Genomic DNA, 5179 nt, shown 5'->3' on the forward strand with positions numbered 1-5179 from the left:
TGATTTCTCTGAGCTTCCTCACTGTGTTGTGGGGGCAGCTCCACTGAAGCTTGGACACAGACAACTCCACACTCGCTCTTCCCACGGGTGGTCCCATCACTAACCAGTTTGCAATTTGGAAAACAGACCCAAGCACTTGCCCATCCCATGGAACCTAACAGAAGTAGCGGTCTTATCCGGGGAACAGTATCATAGCTGCTGTCCATCTTGCATTTAAAAACAACAATACCATTTTTCTTAATAGACAAAGGGTAAAGAGAGGTCATGCTCACAGTTATAGAGCCTAAAAGCCAGATATTAATTTTGAGAGACTGTAATAGCTTCATGATCTGTGCAAGAAAATCACTGTCATTCCAGATGATGTCTTACATGCACTGGTTTCTCTGTAAAATGAATTTACCTTTTCATTATTATTTACTGACTGCACTTGTATTTCATTTGTATGGATTTCATCCAGCAAATAGGGGGGAAAAAAACAGCCTCAGAAAATCTAATAGAAAGATGGAGACAGTGAACAATCATTGGAGTCTGTATCTTGACTCTTGAGGTCACACTTCTGCCTTTTTTATTATGTTCATTTCAGGGAAATTTAAAAAAAAACATTCTGGATGGCAACATATCAGATCTGATAACAGCATGGACACATCCATCAGGAACAGCAGTGCCAAAAAGGCACATCTGTGACAAAACCAAGAGGTTACCCTCACTGTTAGGCTTAAGCAACTAGTTTGTCATCCAATCGATATTCGAAATACCATTGACTTTCTAACAGCCTCCTACTGTGTGCCCTCGGTCACGGCTGAGTCACGACCTGTGTTCTGCAGCACTTACTGGCCTATATCCAAGCTCAGGGTGACTGTGCTCAAACCTCGATTCCTCCCACCCTAAAGTGATTCAGCCCGTAGTTTTCAATCACCGTCCTGCGATCAGGGCAGAGACTGGAGCCCTGCAAAGCTACTGCTGCTAATGAGTCTTCATAGACACCTATTTGTATAACGGCAGGACCGCGCTCATTAAGGCTGGCCTGAGAAAAGCTCAAGAATACCATGAGTTTTCATTTTACCCTCATTTAACAAAGCAATCTCAGTGAAATGTTGTCTGGAAGAAAGGCCGATTAGCTTGCAGTAGAAAGCAGTGCTGAAGACTGAAATAATGGGACAGTGTACAAACTGTGATGTGAACGTGCTCAGGAGCTGCTTTCTGAGTATAAAAGGCAGCCCCTTCTCCCCTCACTGGAACAGAAATTGTGCAAAAAGGCAGGCAGTGATCAGGGCACAAGAAGGGGCGGGAGGAGGAATAGAGACTTAGTTGTCTATTGAGGCACTGAGCCATCAAACGGGCTCTTTTCCAAGAACTTATTTGGGTTTTGAGTAGTTTTCTACAGGAAATTAAACTTGCAGTATCATGGCAATTATGTGTCAGGAAGTGCATCTCTAATAACTTCGTACTTGTCTATTGCTTTCAAAAAAAATTTTTTAAGGAAGTAAAACTCTTTAAGATAAATACAGCTCTACTAATCTCATTAACCCAGCTGGCCAGACTGAGGACAGATTATACTCATGTCTCCACAGAAAGTAATGGATACACTGGACACAAGAGAATCCACAGCCAAGATATCTTATTGTACCACAGCCCTGTACCGTTACTTCAATTACAGCTTGCAGTCTAAGTTGTGGCACAAATCCATACAAAATCAGGCTTCCTTAGTCCTTGTACTGAGGGAATTTTTGTTTATCCAACAGGTACTTAAAGTCAAACACATACAGAAAACTAGGAACCAGCAATCCCTTGCTAGAGAGTTAGTGCTAGTACTTTGGGCAAAGTTTCATAGCTGCAAGTCTGCTTCCTTGTTCATTATATGGCTACAGTGTTACTTAGTTCTTACCTTAAATACCTCAGTACTGCTTAAAATCCCTTCCATCCCTCAAGGGAGACTTTGCTGACTGCAGAATTTCTGTCTGTCCTGTCTGTCTGTCCCGTTCTTTAGAAATACTAGGCAAAACAAAGAACAGGGGAATACATCACACCATTTACCAGCTAGGTGGTTAAAACCTTCTGCAAGTTTTATACAGATATATCAACTATATATTCAAGAGACCCAAGTCTTAGAAACCCCTATGGATCTGTTGAGCAGTGAGGTTGAGAAGGACATTCCTAAGTACCTAAAGTCTCAAGATAAAGTAATTTGGATTCTGGCCCTGCAGCTTCCACAGCAATACTGGTTTATTCATAACAGGTTTCCAAGGACTCCTGATCTGAGGATTTTCATCAGTCTCCCTCACATCAAGCATAAGTTTTCTACAATGGTGGCCTGCAATGTTTCTCTGTATTTTGTATAGCTGGGGAAAAGCCAATTAGAGGTGGAACTACTTAAGCAGGATACAAACAACAGAACTGTTGGCAGTAACTACTATGCTTAATGTAGAAACAACATGTAGATTTGAGTGATGTGAAAATTAGTGACACCTGAATTGGGTCGTACCATCATCTACCACATCAACTACCTGTGTTTTTGCTCAAAGTCAATAAGAAAAAGAATCTTTTTTTGGTGGTTTCAAAGGGGCTTCTGTCCTCTGCAAGTTCAGGAGACACATTACACTCTAGAACTACAATAGAGGGGAAAATAAAAGAGCTTTGACAAAGAAAACATTAACATTTGTGAGACTGTGAGATACAGCAGCAAAGGCTGCTGTATAGCAAAGCCCAAGGAAAGGAAGAAAATATTCTCTGTATTGTACTCCTTTAAATGCCTATTAAAAAAAAAAAAAAAGTACTACCTAAAACATAGGTATTCCTATAGTCCTTGGCCCTGGTCTCTTGTATAAATAAGATGCATTTGATCTCATTTTCTGTTACTCCACAAGCAACCCTGCAAGCCTCAGCAGTGCAGGAAAAAAGGTAATAGGCACAGGTGTTTCTTTGCTTCACTCTGCCTCAGTCTGAGTCATAATTCAGGCAGGTCCTGAAGACTGAGACACACAACTCATCTTTGATCTTTTTAGTTTCTGTTTTCTGAGATCAAATGTCTTCTCCTAAATCTTAAGAGGAAAAAAAAAAGTCCTTAAAAAAGGATCAATGCTCTTACGTGCACAGCACGAGGAACTAAGTCCTTAAGTTCAACTGCTCCATGGTTTTCCCAAGCTGTCTCTACTGATCCAAGCCAATTCAGCCGCAACTTTTTGCTCTGGCAGGTCTGGCAAAAAAAGAAGAAATTGAACAAAAACCTTTCCAAAGGCAGGGGAAAGAGGCAAGAGTAGCTTAGCTGATATTGAGCTGAGTGGCATCTATGCTTCATTGTCCCACTGCCATCTGCAACTGGGGTATGCATAGCTGCCCCCAAATCTAATAGACTCCGGAACTCACCTCTTTAACAAATTAGGGATATGGTCCAGAAGCATCCATTAATAGTCACCACTGTTCACACAGCCTCCCTGAACAAAACACTTAAGGAGAAATAGAAGCAGTCAAGGGATATTACACCAAAGATATATCATCAGCTCCTGCCAGGGATGGAGTCAAAGACTAAGCAAGAATACATTTTGTTTAAAAAAAAAGTGTATGAGCAACTGTATGTTCATAAAAACCTATCAACTTGTTCATTCACCTACATCTTCTGCAACTATGCAGCAATTAAGAGGTGACTGAGTGATGCCTCATCTCATGACTAGAAAGATGAACTCTACTCATTTAATCCTTAGTGTAAATTGTACTGCTAATCTACACATTTTCTTGGTATCTCCAATTGAAAAAAAAAAAAAAAAAAAGGAAAAAGGAAGAAAGATTCTACTTAACAACTGGTTCAGTAGAGAGTATTTGCAAATCTGTAGAAGTTACAGGTTTAAAAGAAGTCAAACAAACATACTGGGCTTCCTAGATGACATTTCAATACAATGCTGTTGTATTACCTTATTAATTACCCTTTCACTTAACAGGGCTTTTTTCCTTGGAAGCCAATTTTGCCCTAAGCAAGAGTCAAACCACAGTCTTGGTGCTGTAAACACTTACAAATACAGGACACCCCAGTGAACGCAGCAAGATTTCATAATCCAGTGCAATTCAGTTGCTGATGACTAACTCCAAACGCAGGAAGGAAGCAGTGGCACAGTCAGCCCATAAGCTGACCGTGAAGATTTTCATAGGAATTGTGTATTTAAACCTTCACCTATTTTCACTTCATGTTTCATCTATAGAGTAATATATAGGTAACAATATAGAGAGTAGAATGTATTTTGTATCTGTCTATACACACGCACACACACAGAGAAAAGAAGGGTTTCCTAACACAAAGCTTCCTACAAAAAATGAAGGCCAAGCTCCACCTCAGAGCAGGCATCCAGAAATTATGACCAAATTCATTAGCCCAAAGGTCACATGACCAGCTCATCTTAGTAGAAATACTAAAACTCAAGTCAAAGTTGAATTAGGTTCAAACTAGGCAAAAACTTTTGCCTTGCTTCACTTCTGTCACCTCTAACCCTCTCTATATAAACATTTTTGCTCTTAAAAAGGCCCGTCATGCTAAATGAAAAAGCATTTCTCTAAGGGTTAGCTCCCAATGTTTTCTTCAAGGTCACATAGCTCCAATGGGTTTCAAGACCAGATAGCCAAGACCCAAGTACAATGTGCAGTGTATCTGTGTTAGATACTCCCATTCGTCAAGTCTACGTTTATGAAAGTGCGCATATTAAGGAATAAGGGAAAAAAGATCAGGAACCCTTGTTTGTGAAGCTAAATTGCAACAGGATTTTGAAACATGATTCTCAGTTCTGGAACAGTAAGTTTTTCTGCTCAGCATTAAATTGAAAATCTCCCTGCTCTGGGAAAATAAGACTTACAAATGAACTCACCGTTTGTAACCAGTTTAGAGGTTCATTGTTGCTTTAGAGTTAATTACAGTTTAATTGGTCAAATCTCCCTGAGGTGACTTCATGTTCTAATCTCAAATTCAGTCTCCATGATGCGTAAATCATTTCTAATCTCTAAGCAGAAGAGGCACCCTCCTTTATCAGAGGCAAAAAAAGGAAAAAGTCATGTTAGAAATCAGGTAAGAGTTCGACTGCAGATGGTGCTTCACGCCACAGTGAGTTAAGTTTCCATGACCCTAACTCTAAGTTTTCAGAAAGTACAACTGTTTCATTTAAACACACATAGAACAGAACATAAATGCCACACAAGACCA

The sequence above is a fragment of the Dromaius novaehollandiae genome, chromosome 4 (genome assembly GCF_036370855.1).
Source record: "Dromaius novaehollandiae isolate bDroNov1 chromosome 4, bDroNov1.hap1, whole genome shotgun sequence".
In the NCBI taxonomy this organism is placed as follows: domain Eukaryota; kingdom Metazoa; phylum Chordata; class Aves; order Casuariiformes; family Dromaiidae; genus Dromaius; species Dromaius novaehollandiae.